This window comes from Maylandia zebra, linkage group LG12, assembly GCF_041146795.1.
Source record: "Maylandia zebra isolate NMK-2024a linkage group LG12, Mzebra_GT3a, whole genome shotgun sequence".
Classification (NCBI taxonomy): Eukaryota; Metazoa; Chordata; class Actinopteri; order Cichliformes; family Cichlidae; genus Maylandia; species Maylandia zebra.
Window position 1 is genome coordinate 29,695,317 of NC_135178.1, and position 16,895 is coordinate 29,712,211.

Below are 16,895 nucleotides of genomic sequence, written 5' to 3' on the forward strand. Positions count from 1 at the left end.
CCTGGCAGCCTCTGAGACAAGCACTGCTCAGAACAATTTTAAATGTAAATACAACCTGACAATGAAAATCTATCTTTGCGCTTTCACTCTGTTCTCAGAACAAACGAGGGCAGGGAGCAGGAGCCAAGTGACTGACTGCACAGGGAGTCTGTCTGCAGCTAGTGAAATATGTAGATAGGAGTTGAGAGTTGTGCAAATTTGAAAACTTGAAACCGAGAAATTGCACTAAACAGACAATTTCTATAGCTTGATACCACTTTATGCAAACAGCGTCTGACTGGAAAATTAAAAGCGCAACGTGAAAAGAGTAAACATTTCATCTTGTTTAAGCAGAACAAGCTGAACTAGCCCTCCTGTACAGTGATTATGTTAACTCTGTGCTGTGTTCCTGTAAAAGACAATATCTATAAGTGAATGCTGGCAGCACAGACACAGTGTTGTATTAATGATCTGTTAGGGAGGGGTTTCAGTCCAAAACATATTTCATGAGCCAGAAGAATGAGTGCTGAGGTTTTTGGGTTTGGGGTCATCTAAAGAGTCAAGCCCAAGACCAAAACATCCCTCAAGGAGTCCCCACAGGAAGTCCTCTCTAAGAGTGCAATAAGAAAGGGAGTTTTAAGTTTTGGGGGGTGTTTGCTGCCCAAAACATAGCAAGAGCATCTTTATCTATAATGTTAAACAGAAGAAATACCTCACAGCCAACCACAGTAAAAGATTTGACATATCTCCAAAATGCATCATGTTGTATATTTAGTTACCAGAGCAATAAAACAGTTGTGAAATTATTTTTGTAAAAAACAGAGATGTAGTCCTGAACATCATCCTGAAGATGCTCCTTACATGGTCTGAACATGACTACTCTTCACATCAAGAAATAGGAGGGAAATATGGGCTGGTTATCATTTTCATTGAACAAAAAAAAAAAAGAAAGAAAAAAATATATATATACACACATATGTACACACACACACACACCATATAACCCACTTAGACCACTCATATATAGTTTATTCAATAATAGGGACTAATACCTCAAAGTGAGTAACAACCAGAATGGAACAGTTTAATGCTGTGTTATTGAAACTAACATTAGCTATGATCAAGTGAACATAGTGAAAGTTATCAGCTCACTTCTCATAATTAGAGCAATCTATATCCTGATGTTTCACAACTACATTTTAGAGCTGCTAACCAACATGCTGAAACAGACCACAACCGTAGAACATAACTTTCCAATTTCCACATGCTGGCGTCTTTCACTTTTATATGACCACTTACTCGCAAAGCTGAATGATGTCTGTTTATATGTTGAAGGGTTTGGCGTTAGCACCAGGCAGGCTTCTGCTCCATCTGATTGTTTATGTTCATTGTGGAGACCCACCACCTTCAACCGACATCAATTCAGGCAAGAGAGACAGAACCACCATGTGTGAGTGTTCTCTTACTGTAAATATTTCCTTAGCTATGCATTTGTCGGCTGCCCTCCCTGCCAGCATTGACACAGTAAAAAAAGGGGAGGGCTCAGACAGATTTAGACAGAGGTGGTTCGTTTGATACAGTACATCAGGGACTGTTGAAGATTACTTGTCAGACTGAGGGATTTTCAGTCAGCGAAAACACTGTGCATCTGTCTACATGAGGATTATACAGTGAAAGAAATAGGTCGTTGTAACAGGTTAGTTCAAATGATTGATCTGAGATGATCTTAAGGCAGTATGCACGGTAATCAATTTAACATCAAACAAGGTGATGAGCCTCTTTGAACTTGACAGTGACCCGATCAGTGATGTAAAGTAACAGCCTTAAAGACTTCTCTTTGAATGCTCTGGGTTCTAAGTCCTACGGTTATTCCCTACTAGTAAACTAGTTTACTGCTTTAAGTTCAACAACTATTTTAAGCCGCAACAGACCAGGAACGTCTTCAGGGTGTACTGTGTCTCTTGCCCTGTGACAGTCCCACCATGACTCTGAATCAGAGAAAGCTGAAGAGGATGGCTGGACAGACCGACAACAGGCATTATGATATAAGAATAAACATTTTGCAAGGGTTAATGTTAAGGTGGTGGAAACTATACTGAGAAACAGTTAAGTTGGAGTCCTGATCTATACATTTTTAGACCATCAAGCCTGACGTAACTGAAAAAGTAAAGACTCTATTAAACCGTAAGAGTGCACATTAGACTGCAAAGTTTAGGGTATGCACCTGTACTACTAACAGCTGATTTCTCTAAAAAAAAAAAATCTCTTAATATTGTAACAATTTTATACCATGTCTCTGGTGATAAAGCAACAAGTACAAGAATATGAGAACAAATGTATTATATGAGCAGACTGTACTTTAAATATGTAGAAGAAATACCTTCATCGTGACCATTACAAGGTTAGTGACTCTAGGATAACGTGCACCAGAATAGGACCTGAGTGTTTTAATCAGATGTTTCTTTAAAAAAGAAAACACATGTGTGACTAATCATAGAACAGTCTCACTCTTCTTGCCCTTTTTCCAAGCATTTGGAGACTTTGTACCGTTATTTTCCCAAACTATTTCAATGTGGGAGAAAAAAAACCTTTTTTTTTTTATTCTGATCCAAAAAATAATAAGAAACCATAACACATTAGCTGAGTTTAGAAATGCATTTTTTCACAATAAATAATTAGTTACTGTGGCTATGCTAAAGGGAAAATATTATCTTGTAGCATTGGAATGTCTCCTCTGTGTCCTGCCAAATCTGAGCTGGAAACACTTAGTAAGGAACCTGCGTGTACTAGGAACTGCTAATAATTTGCTTAAGGGAACCCACATCTGGTTGGATGGCTGAGGCAGAGGTTAAGAGTGTCGAAACTGGGCCACTGCTCCTTGCCAGTTGCAGGCTGAGAATAGGGCTTAATGTTAAACAAAAATCTTAACTGCAGGAAATAGGCCTGTTATCATAATATAACCATTTGCCTTGGCTGAGAACCAGACTAAAATTGTTCCTTGTTTACTATTTTTGAGTAGGGCCAAAAGTTTATAGATAGATAAAGCTTAAATCCTTAGCACAGCAACAGCAGTTCCCCCATTGTTTATTTTTTAGTATCATGGCCAAAAAGTACAGCACATTGAAAAAGTGTGAAAAAAAAGCAAGTTTGTTTCCACAGCCATCAGCCTTGTTTGAGGGCTAAGACGATAATCCAAAGAGTTCCACCCTCCGAGCTACTGAGACGACTGCTCAAACGCTTCATAACTTCTTGCAACAGCTGCTTTAGGAAAACAGAAGCAAACACAGAAAAGTGTTTAAAAGTTACAACCTAGCTGGAACAGACGTGAAAACCAATTAAACATGAGAAAAGTGATGTTTGGGGTTTTTTTAGCTTGCAGAGGTTTTTCCTGCCATTCTTGGAGCTTATGGCAGAGCTGAATCTTAAAGCAGAGAATATCAAAAAAAAAGGGAGGGGGGGGGGGATAGAGAACAGATGACATGTAAAGGTAAGATGAGAAGGAATTTTGACAAGGCATTTGTCTTTGAGCATCATGGACGAACAGCTTGCAAGAATTTTGGCCTTGAGGATCTCACCTGTGCTATTCAAACACTGTTAATCTTGCTGATGATGCATTCCTTTCATTTGCTAAACTCTCTGTGCAATAAACTACCTCAAACTGACAGCACTGCACAGTGTACCCTAGTGTAATAATGATTTCTTAACTTCCCTGTAAAGAAAACATTAAGACGACAGGAGGACCAGAGAAGGTCAGCGGTTGCAGGGAATGAATCTTGAGTTTCTTGGGAGTGCATCACACCCTTTCTGTTCATATTATTGCTTTCCATTAGAAATAGGCTGAATCACATTCATATGACTTGTTTAATACTTCTGATTATCAACAGGAACTCTGTTGGCACATTTATCCTTAGTTGTGTGCATGAGGACATTTCAGGCCTACATGAAAACACAGCACCTTTGCTACTGCAGCAGTTCCGCTGTGAGATCCCCAACGTAAAAAGAAAATAGCCAACAAACAGTAGTGTATTTAGTTTTTCCATGAGGAAAACTCTTTTTAAGCGTAGTGCTATTATAGCAGCTTATCTGTCATTTTGTTAAACCCAGATTGTTTAGTGCATTTCCTACTAAAGATAACGAACATCAAAACAGTGGAAAGGCTAATGTCCTCAGTGAAATTCTAATGGGCCAAGAAAAGCTAAAATGACTCCTGACAGATCTCCATTTTTAATACTCAGTCGGGTTTTACTTTTGGGAAAAGATCACATAGCTGTCGGTTAAGAAGCTCAAATGTAGTCATAAGCTTTGTTACCACTAAGCGTTGTTATATAGTTACTGTGTGCAATAACTCACTGTTATTACCAGCTGTTTCTGGTGACAGGATAGCAAACTTCAGATTGATATACGTAGCAGAACTCCAACTATTTAGTAGCCTAGGATTCCATCTATAACAAGGCATTATGATGGTGTGAATGTTAATAATGAATGTTAATTCAGTGTCCAACATAGTGTCCCCAGGTCAGTGCCTCAGAGTTTTACTGGCTCATGTACATTTTTATTGAAATGCAAAAGAAAAAGAACAATTTATATTTAAATTTTTAAGTATTACTAAGTTTAAAAAACAAATTTTATGTAATTTCACTTTAAATCTGAAAAATAATGTTACAAAAGCCTTGACACCCCCCCTTTAGACTCCCCTTTGTTTCCTCAGGTATCATTGCGATTGAAAACACGATGGCTGCCGTGAGCCTTCAGCAAGACGCCTAATTTAAACACGGTATCAGACTAAGTTCATCTGCATATTTTAATGTAATTTCTGTAGCCTTACTGGAGGTTTTTCACTGTGTAAAACAAACTGTGGTGGATGGAGCAGCTACAAAGTTCACTCTTCTTCATGTCAAAGTTTGTTGATCAGAAGCTTTGATGAAGGACTCCCACTAGGCTTTTTCCCAGTAAAGATTTTAATTGTGATTACAGGAATAGAGCTGCTGCTTTCTTTCACTCTACGTATTTGCTCTCCGCCGTGTGCATAGACACACTCCATGTTAAACTATGACAACATCATCATCACTGCTGCTGTTGTGTTATCAGTCTTTTTGTTGAAAAACTGGGGTCTGAGTGGGCTTAATGTTGTCATACTCTGTATTCGCATGGCTGCTCCTGGATATGTTTCTTTTCCAACTCCATAATTAGTTACATGGTGACAACTGAGCACTCCAGAGCTGTGTGTTACATGAAAACAACAAAGCAAGGACGTTTTTATAATCAAGGAATCATTGCAGGCCTACATCACAGTTCAATTGACTGATTTTACAGGTAAAATCAGGTAAACAACAAAGAGACAGATTTGTTTCATTAACAATACAGGTTGTTGTTTCTTGAATGGTAGAGGAGGTCATCTACTATTTGGAAGGTTGGTGGTTGGATCCCTGGTTGCTCCAGTCTGCATGCCAAAGTGTCCTTAGGCAAGTTGCTCTCTGATGCATTGGACTTGGATTGGACTGGAGCTTGAAATTTAAAAAGCACATAGGCAGAGAAAAAAGTGGATGTATGAATATGTGTGAATGGATACATGAGGCCTATTGTATAAACCCTTTGAGTGCTCAAGTAGAGTACAAAAGCACTATATAAGAACCAGTCCATTTATCAAAGCAGTTTGGGAAAACACCTTACACTACAGCTATGACCTTTACATTCTTAAATCAAGAAATGAGTAGCAAACAGATATACAACTCAAACGCTGGTGTGAGTATAACGTAAAAGCAAAAGTGAGTATTGCATGCAGTGTTTTGTCTTACTATCAATTACACCAACTCAGCCTGTAGACAGCTCCAGAAGGATATAATTAATGTCTCAGACCAACAAAAAACAGATGCAATTCTGTTCACGAAGAGGCCACCATGCAGCCCCTACACAAGTATTACTGAGAAACTATTTGCTTCAGGCACTGCAACATGTAGATTTCTCTTAACAAGGGTTTCTAGACATAGGATTCTCTCATATAGTAACACAAAGTTGAGAAAACTACCACCAGTGAAAATAGATTATATTGGTTGGAGAGTTAAACATCGACTTCTTAGGAAAGACTTGATCGTCGTCATGATTCTGCTTTTGGAGTCTTTGTATGTCTTTAGAGTAACACAAGAACATGTGCCGAAAGTGAGATAGAGAGAAGAAGAAGGCATGGGGAGTTTTGATAGTTTCAGCCCCAAATTACTGATAGTAACACTGAAACAAATTTTCCAGTCTACCATAGCATTTAAATGACCTGCTATGATGATGAGTACTGCAAGTGCATCATGTGAACACACATAAGCTTATGTAATGAATCATCTGCTTTTGAATAATTATTACCCTTACTTTCAGATATCTGAATAACTTTACCAGATTTCTGTTACCTTGTTGGATTACTGTTGCACATTTGGACACTTCACTGTTGCTACAAGTGTACAAGCTCTTTTCCCAGACAGAAAAATGACCAATAACATCTGTAAGCGAGGGCATGCCAGCTTTCCAGCTTTTTGTTTTTGGTCACTCTGACTAATATAATGACTCACTTTTTAAAAGGGATATCCAACTTTGAGGTTCACAGTGTTTTTATTACAGTGGTGTTGTAAAGTAATGAGTTACTGTAACAAATCACCCCAAGTCAGTCCATTTCTATGAGGTCATTACATGCAAACAGAGGACTTTGAATCAAAGGAAAAGTATCATTAACACTACCATTCAATCTTGATGTCTACAGTTCTTGCATTCTTTAATTGGAATAAAATCATTTTTATTATTTTATTCTTCTTAAACCGTTACAACAAAATGAGAGAGACTGGCACGTTTTTGTCTGTAAACCTATCTTCAACATCTGAGGGAACCTAAAGAAGGGGGTTGTACCCAAATCTACAGACTCTTGTCGAAGTTCATTTCCCCCAGCCTCCTCCACTCAATGAATTCCAGATGTTTTGCAGACGAAAGTGAATTTTAAAGGGTGGAGGGATGCTGGCAGTTGTGAGGAGCTGTTCGTTTTTTGTACAGTAATGCATATATGTACCTAAAAAAAAAAAAAAAAAAAGTCATACAGACCCCTTATGCATGGCAAGACTCCAAAGTCTTGCTGAGAGATTCTGCCTTTAATCTCCTAAAGAACATTATCAGCATTCAGCAGTAAAAGTAGCAGCATAATTTACGAGTTACGATAAACGCAAACGCAGATACACTTAATACAGCCAAAATAACAGAGCAAGTCCACACACACTGTACAATTGCCAACTTAGTTCAAGTAACAGCCAGAATCAGTTCAGAGTCTAATGAAGTCCTGAGCAGCACATCTTTGGCAGAAAGTCCACAATTCTTCTAAAATTTGCATACTAGGTCAGGCAAGCAGAGGAGGTGTTTCTGATCTACTGACTGTGTGTGGTCTGCCTCACTGGAATAACCTAGAGTCATGACTGGAAAAAAATACTGCTCTCCATTTTTAATAAATATCAAATCCTTCTTGCCTGAGGGAGAGATGAAAAGAAGCCTCCATCTAGTGTTCCTCTTGGCTCCTAATAAAGTGGCAGCCCCCATGCAAGACTCTAAGACAAGAGGAATCAAATGAAAAATGCATGAAATGTAATTATTGTCCCCGCAGCTTGTGCAATATAAAAGCATATGAGTATGAGTTGCTTCTACTAAACAAGTGAAATGAAAGTGTTCACTTGAACATACTTTTAAATAGTCTGAGCAAGTTAGCTATATGTAGCTATATGTGCTTTATTCTTTTTTTTCCCAAATATGAAAGATGTCATTTTGTGAATAACCATGGACTTCTCTGACCCCTCATCAAATCCATTAAGGTTTCCCTCAAACTGCTTGAAGCACCAACAGGTCTGACTTCTAGCTGCAAATCATGGTTTCACACTCGCCACTCTTTCGCCTGACTCACTTGACCAGGATTGCAGACTCATTGTTTGCTTTCCTTCCCGGTAGCAGCAAACGCTGGCGACCGCGCATGACATTGGCAGCAGATGTGGCGGGGCCCAGAAAAAATAAACTGCTCGACGATGATGCTGTCCGCAGAAGCTAAATATTGACTTAGCGACCTGTAATCAGATTCACACACATGACAGAATGGAAATAAACAGCAACATTGGCCCATGTCGCCTCTGCCGACCCTCCCACCACAACACAAGAACCCCAGCTCGCAGGGAAAAAATCGTCCGCCTGGGGCTGTAAGCTCAGTCGATCTGGTAATGAGAACTTGCATATGACGCCAAGGGGTGGGAAAAGGAAAATTGTAGACCTATTATGATGTATAATTACTTGTGTGACAGTCCTGCCTCCTACCAGCTCTAAAATCCTGCTTAGTGAAAGTTTTGCTGTGGACTCTTTACGGCTTTTAAATTTCTTCTCAGAAAATTTTAACCTAAAAAAAAAAAAAAAAAAAAAGTACATATTTTGATAAGGAAAAAAAATAATAATTTCATGGTTGATTCAATGAGGTTTAAACCCCACGTTTCTGTATTTGACCAAAACAAATGGTGCTTGTTTAAGAGATAACCTTTTCTCCACATATGTTTATAAGATCAGTGTTAATCCAAGCATCTGTTTATCTGCCTGAGTCACAGCGCTGGCTCATTTTCTACAGAGACAGAAAACATTAAGCCAGCATTCTCTGAGCTCCATAAATTAAGGTTCAAAATATAAGACCTTCATGTGGTTGGAATCTGCAGATTAAACAATGGTCATAAATCAGGCACATCTGGGGTGCAATAAATCTGTCCTTCTATTTTTGGACACCTCGCTCTGAGTCCGGTTTGCCAGGATTTGAAGAGCTCTCAATGCAGATAGAGGGATCAGTATGGCTTGAGCATTGTCTCACGCAGTTGTATTATTCATCCATGAAAATCACTTTTTGCTATGGATCAGCATGTACTTGGAATCAAATTGTCCATGAAGTTCATTACTTTGATATTACAGTCTTTTCCAAGGATTATTTTGGCCCTCAGCAAGAGTTCTTTTTTCTGCTGATCAGCAAAATGGCACGACTGATTCAGTGGTAACAAATACAGTTTGAACTGAAAAAAATTCAAGCATGTCCCAGCTTGTGTGCTGTATTACAGAATAATAAATTAACGTTTGCTTGACTCTAAATTATAAGTACACCTGCTGCCATCATATCCAGTCATTTGTACATGAAGACTTGTACCAAAACTAAACATGCAACTCCTTCTATCAATATCACTATTGCATTTTATTTAAGACACCGATCGTTTACGTGGACGCACACAGCCATTCCCTTCTTCAAATGCTGAAATCCCGCAGTCATTCTTTAATTATTATCTAGGTTTATGATGTCCAACGTAGAATAGTGAATGTGTTATTGTATCATTATGTTGCTAGAGAAAAGCAAAGCTTTGATCTAGTTTGTATTTGAGTTGCATGCATAATTATTATTTCTGTCTCCTTGGTTTATTTGCAGCAGATGTGTGGGAATTGATTCTGTATTACACCAAACCATCTGCTATTCATTCACTCTTCATTTGTTTTGTTTTCTATGAATTGAACACGCTCAGAATGAACGTTTGGAATCTTTTATCACTTGCCAGTTGTCCAAACTAATGAGGGATATGAAAGCTTTCTGCTGAGCTTTATATTATGGGGCATAACAGCCTTTAACCACATGCTTTTGTAGGCTTTATGTATATATTTATATACACTCTAAATACACGCTCAGCGCGTTTATATCTGAAGCCATCAATCTGAAGGCCTAAATCAGAACAAAAGGGATGCTGGAGCCAGGAAGATATTCATTGTCTCCCATAAAAGAATTAGCTGAATAAACAGCTTTAATGCAAACTTGCATGGAGTTCCAGCCTTTTCAAAAGTTGGAAATCCACACAAGTTCAATGTAGATATTCGTTTTACTGGACTGGCATGACTTTCAAGTTTTTTTTTCTCTGCAAAGCGTAGAAAAAGCTACAAAGTCCACCAGGAGTTGATGGTGTTGGCATACGCCAAATAAAAACTTTCACCAAGAGGACCGCGGTTTGTGTCTTATGTGGTATCATTACATCTCTGTAATTGTATTTTTAGAATAGACTGGGAAGAAAATTACACAAAAAAAAACAAAACATTTTTGGTGAGGTTTATGCCCCAAAGCTACAATACTGTACAGAAGTCTTGTGAAAGCACTCGGTTCTTTATATTTGCTAGGATAAAGGGAAATATTTGCATTGATCTATTGTGAAAAAATAAATGCAAATCCAATATATACTATATTTCCAGGCTTTATGAAAGACATTTAAAGCTCTTCTTTGAATTAACACAAAACTGGTTCACCCCTTGACTTCTAGGTCCTCAGCCCTATTAAATGTTAACTTACAGAGGATCACTGGAGGGTCGTTGGTCTTCTTTGCAAAATGTTGTTGTTGTCTTTATTTTAACCTATTAAGAACATTGACATAAATCTTTAACATAGATGGTAAAACTGAATTAATGGAACTGTTTCTCACTGTGTTTGTGTATTTACAGGGCAAAAATGAAGAGCACACTTCTACTGGTGTCTTTGGACTCCAATACAAACATTAGAGCCTAACCTGATGTCTAGCATTTGTCGACCAAAAACAGTTAATGGATACTTGTGGCTATTTTGCGTAACTGTGTTCACAGTAAGGCTAATAATTATACATGTTGCAGATGCTGCTTTTTCCATATACCCTCTAATAGCAGGTTTTAAACCAAACCCAGGTAAGATGGCTGCCATATGGTTCCATTTGTGTGTGGGAATGTGTTTTGACATTTCCTTTTTATTGTTAAGATCTAAATGAAATATCCAACTGTTGCCTTTTATTCCAGTAGGAGGCTGTAATTGTCGGATGCCTGGATAAACTGTCAGCTTAGACCGATTTCTTCTGCAGCCATCTGGACCATTAGTCCCCCTTCAATGCCTGCACATTTTTGGACTCACTACACAGGGGAGGAGATAGCGGCTCAGATGACGCCAAAGGTAATCACAGGAACTTGAATGGGCCCCTGCCACTGATGCGCAGACCAGACTGATAAGTTGGACAAAATGCACATTTGAGGTTGAGATTTTTTTTTCCAGGACAGCCTAATTGCTGCTGAGTGGTGGGCAGTTTGGCCAGATAATCAAGATGGCAGAAAATTGATTAATCCCTAGCCAGTCTTTTGAATGAAGCCAAGTTTCCTTCAGTTTGAACAATTCCATCATTGAGGGGGGAAAAGGGAAAGTTTTTCAGAAATACACGTCATGTGTGACTACACGTGTCTTTCTGATTTGAAGCTCACTCTTGGTTGATAAACTAAGCATATTATATACATACTACAGCAGTATGTACCATAACCTTTGTTCCAGGGTAAGAATTGCTTTAATAAAAACAAAACAAAAAGAAAGAAAGAAAGAAACCATTTAATATTCCCAGCAATAATCCCTTGGAGGGAATTGAGCCTTCAATAAATATTTAGCCATATATACTGCTGTGAAGCACAAGAAATTAAATGCTCAGGTAAAAATCATGTTGTTTCTGTTATTCTACTCCACTGTGTGAAGTAGAGTATGAAGCATATAGCAATACACTGGAAACAACAGAAGCATATTATATTCACAGTAAGAAAATAAATATTCAGGTTTTGCTCTAATGAGAATTTCTTTCAGATAATTTTGTGGTGTGACATTTTTCTCATTATCACGACAAATTATCCTGCTATGTTACAAACTCCTTTTTAATAGAACACATTTAAATCTAAATTGAATTATAAAGAGAACAAATCAAAATCTAATAAGAAAGCCTTTTTTGCTATCTTTTGAATTAACACTAATGCATGCTCAAATACCTGCTCAACTGATCATCTTGTGTTCTTTACAGTGATGTGCTCCAAAACACATTAACGAAGTGACATCCAAACCAAGAGCAAAACCCCCTGCTCCTTTCTGACTGGGACAAAATAAGCTTCCATTCGGAGAAAGACTGATTCCTCAGTCACACATGATAATTCCTTTATGCCATTGTAAGTAACCTACCATTACCTTGGATGATAGTAAATGCTTGTGTTTCGTGTGTCAGCCTTTCCTGGCTTTCCTTCTGGGAAATCACCTGCAGAGTGTGTAAAGGCAGCTGTAGGAGGTGAGCTGCAAAAGCCATAAGCCTTTGACAGCTCACATGTTGTTTGCTTAGTGATAACTTTTCAAAGAGAAGCTGTTTTGCGTATCCAGCTGTTTAAAGAAATATCAGTGAGAGTGGCATTCCTACATGCTTTTGAACTTTTCTAATGATGATAAATAGGATGTTTAAGGCCATGCACTCGTACAGCATTAGTATAACTTCCTGGGGGGGGAGGCCTGGAGAATCTCATATGAAACTTTTCTACATTTTCCGTCTCTAAATAATTTCGCATGGATCTTTCTTCAAATGAAACTCCTCTAGTGCCTCAGGCAGAAGAAATAATTTGGAGTAGTGAATGTTTACTACTTCAGACTGCAACTGTACCACGACTTTCAAACGCAATGTTCTCCAGCATTCATTTTTGCTTATATGTTACCTAGAGAAGTCTGTAATGTTAATGATTAATTTATGCATGGTGTCAGACCCAAACAGGTCCAGAAACAACACTTGATAGGGATCATTTTTGTGATTTAAAAGAAATACACATAAAACTATAATGTTGGGATGGGTTAGTGGAACAAACTGTACACATTACACTGGTTCATGATGTCAGTTAACACAGGCGCATAACAGAAGCAAGGTTCCACGCATAAAATTCAAGCGCAATGATGCTACTACCCTTCACACTGAAGTTATACTCACGCAAAGGTACTTTGAGCTGCTCACCAATTTTCTAAGGGGTATGGGACAGATTTTCCATCAGGTGCCACCGGTGATGTCTGACATGATGTATATTATATCGTTTAATATTAATTGTCCTATTAGCTGTGCTTTAGTCTCCATTAACTGATACAATGAATGCTGCTAAATCTAGCAGCATTCTGGTATCGACTGTATTTACTACTGGCTATGGCAGCGCACAGCCTGCAGCCTATAATAATGCTCTGATTATATATAGATTAACTGCAGAGATCTTGACAGCTCCTTTTTCATTGCACCATTATAATATAAAAATACTGATTAGATCAGTAATAGCCAAATGAACATGTAAGCCTCCTGGTTTCTTTCAGAGGTCCTGCATCACTGGCAGTCCAAACTTGCTGTTTTTACAATGCAGGCATTCAGTTTCAGTTTCTACGTCATATCTATTTATTCATATGCTGTATGTACATATCATTTTAAGAGGTTAACATCTTAAAACTCAGATGTGTAGCACAAAGAAAATTTCCACTTTCAGTATTAGATTTCGTCTACAGTCAAGCTCTGACAATACTTACACTTAGACATGCAAAACATATAACAATGACCGAAACAAATGTTACCTAAAGTGGACAAACACTTAAATCTGCTTACAATGTCAAATTGTTACCATTTGTGGTTAAACACTTTAGAAAGGGATTTCTGTTTCTGGTAGAAGCAGAATAGGGAGTGGAGACACTGCAGTCACTTTCTGAAAATTACATTTAGATTACACATAAACAGATTTGAGTTTCACCCACTCTGTTGTCAACAACTGCGGTGCATACTGTGGATTTAAGTTTCAGATTCACAATGAAGGCATATAATGCGCTGACCAGATAAATCTAATAATGCATCCTACTGAGTTTGTCTCAGATTAATCTGAATCCCTTCTATTTCCATTTAGGCATGGCTGTCAAAGATACAGTCCCAAAGGACATGAGGGACAGCAAAGTGTTGTTTATTCTTCAGCTTTCTCCAGGGCACGAAGAAAATGCCAACAAGGTTTTCATTGTGAAAGAACAGACATCCTTTGTGTTCCCTGCCATTGAGTTCTGTGTTTCCATAGCCCAATGCTCTCCACCCTCTAAATCATATAATATTCCTGAATTACAAAGACATGCGGAGAATAGGGTTTCTTTTTTCTCAGACATTTCTGTCAGTGTCTTAAAGTTTTGTCTTGGCCAAGAAATCTGAGCCCTGCTCCAGAGGCAGATCAACACACTTACCGAAGACAATGCCTGTCAGTAATTTATGGGTTTGAAGAAGTCTGGTGTAAAAGCCATAAAAAGTTAAAGTCTGATGGAAGGGGAACAGTTACACTTGGTGTTTAAACGTGGCACAATTTGGTGCCAACTGTATTAAACATGGATTTCAAACAACTTAACAAGACTTAGAGGCTACAGTCAACAGATCTCTGGGCTATGATGAGGGAGAGCAGTGCCTTCTAACATACTGATGTTTAACAGCCATATTTATTTATATCTTCACCAATGTTTTTTAGTGTGTTGGCATGGAAACATTTGTTTATAACCAAGTTAAAATTTATCTATTTAACAATGTGGGGTTTTTGTTTTTTTTGGTGCATCTTAAGAGAGACTTAACCAAACAAATGAACTTAAGCAAATTTACAGATTGATTTTTCTTTTTGATGAATCTAATTAAAGCCGCAAAACATAGACGTTAACATCTTGTTAGTACTAAGGGAAATTTAGAAGATCATCAAGCGCTCCAAGATGTATCATTTTGGAGCAGTGAATGTCTCTATGATACTTGACATGACAGTTCATCCAATAGCTGTCAATGTGATCAATGCGCATATTTCCACTCCTATGAGGCAATGAGAATAAATGCTATTGATTAAACACTATTCAGTTCAAGTTATTAGAATATTATACATTCTGGGAATTGCATATGCACAAATACCACAAAAAAGTTAAGTTGGTTGGTTAGTTGGCCGGTAATTCTGAACAAATAAATAAAAAATAAAATACAAAAACACTATACATCAGTGAGGTTAGTATCAGACATACTAAAACTCATGAAGGTATATAAATGTTTTAATTCCAAAGGTAGAAGTTTAACACTTATCAAGACCTACCCTTTTTTGTATAAACAAACAAATGTGCAAACTAAACGTATATGCTTAAATATAGTCTACATACATACTGTGAGATGTGCTATTGGTTCCCACAGCCAGTTTATTGAGGATGTAGTTTCCGCTCAGTGCATGAAGTTTGCTTCTGTGCTTGACAAATGTGCATCTCCACCTTGTTGGAAATATGTTCCATTATAGTTTCTTTTTTCTCTCTCTCTGTTATTTTCCCTCTTCTTCCCTCTCCCCACAGCTTTCCCATCATTCCTACCTCTTCCCTTATTGGCTGTCAGGGACATGTCTGTGGTTCTGTGGGATCCTCCCATGTAAACAGGCATGTTTTACCGCCAGCAGACTGCCAAACCCTCTCAATTTGTCACTTCCCCAAGTCAGTTTGTGTTTTGTGGCTTGCAAGGTGCTAGCAAAGGTACTTAAAGGGGAAACCTCAGGCAAAGTGAGGCCAGAGATGGAAGAGATGTGGTCAACGGTTTGCGCTCTTTCATAGGTGTGCTGAAAGTACAAAACCACTAGAGTGCCTCGAACAGTAACCAACACAACCTTCATATGTTTGTACTTCAGATTATATTTTTTCTTGGTTGACAGATGTTGCTTCTTAGTAAATCTCACCAGCAGGTTGTAATATTACTTGCAGTTGTAACCAATGGTCACTGGCACTGCTCATCCAGAGCTTGGCATCTGTGTGGTCTGAACCACAAACCTACCATTCATTAGTAGCACGTGGCATTTAAGCATACTTGATAAAAATAGGCCTACAACTTTTTGAGTGCTGAGGAACCCAAATTTTGTTTATAAAGACGATAAGTTCCAGTAATATTCCATTTTGTAAGTAGACTGGCTTTGACTACTACATTCCTAACATTATTATGCAATAGGATTTTTGCCATGCAAAGTATCCATTTGAAAGTGTAAGTTATTTAGCAGACTAAGAGAGAATTATTGAACATTATAATGATTAATTAAATGTTTAAATAATGCTCATTTCCAAAATTGCATTTATTATTGGACTCCACATGAGTAGCTTTGCATGATTCGCAGTTCAAAATAATCCTGATTTACCTTACACTGGCCTTTGTGGCAGCACCTCTGTTCATTCCCTGAATTCTGTGACACTGAAACAAAGGATGCAAGTCTAGCGTCTAGTCCATGTAGAGAAACCAACATTTTTAACACTTTTACCCAACTTTACATCTCTCAACCTTATAAAAAAAGGCTTCGGTGGCAGATTAATCCCAATCTCTACGTTTATATAAAAACATGAGCTGTGCATTATAACTGAACCAAGAAATGCAATAAAAGAATCAAAAGTAATCAAGAATTTCATTTGAAATTATTCTGTAACTGAATCTGTATAACTGTGCGAGGTTTGTACAAAATACTCAGAAAAATCATTCTTGTTTGATTCCAGCTGCTGTTGAGACCAAGACAGATAGAAGCTGCTGTTGATGAATCTCTGATCCTACTTTTACATAATGAACTCTGCTGCCACAAGGCACATTTGTCAGTTTTTGAAATGCAGAGTATGTTTCTGATATCATGATGGATTGGAGCATATAAAGAGGTTTCAGCAGCTGACGTTGGACAGCTTAGTGACTTGAGTGTCAGTGGTTTTGTGGGTGTCAGTTCAGTGTGGGTACAGAACCAAAAGCTCTTCCGAAAATACTTTCAGATGGGATTTTTTTTTTTTTTTTTTTGACAAAGACGTGCAGCTGCCTTTGTCATCTGGGCATATGTGCACTCATGCAGATGGGCAAGGCCGCCCCCACATATTACATACACACACTTCTCCCATTACTTGTCTGTTGTCTTTCCACAGCTCATGTTCACCAGATGCAGGAGAAAACAGATGAGAGAGAGTAACAGATAAAGTAAAATAGGAGTAAGGCACGGCAGGGAGGGGATGGAGAGCGCGGAGAAGAAACAGATGTGTGTGCGTCTGATGATTCAAACCTGCAAGGTGAAGAAAA

The 16,895-nt window shown here is 38.1% G+C and overlaps 1 long non-coding RNA gene across 1 annotated transcript; it reads right to left on the bottom strand.

The window, feature by feature from the left end:
• Positions 1–4,815: 4,815 nt before the first annotated feature.
• On the bottom strand, positions 4,816–8,186 carry LOC143421361 (uncharacterized). The gene is made up of 3 exons (XR_013101003.1): positions 7,898–8,186; positions 7,470–7,547; positions 4,816–5,483 (listed from the first exon to the last, which is right to left on the bottom strand). It is a non-coding gene; the product is annotated as an uncharacterized LOC143421361 (long non-coding RNA).
• Between the last annotated feature and the right edge of the window lie 8,709 nt (positions 8,187–16,895).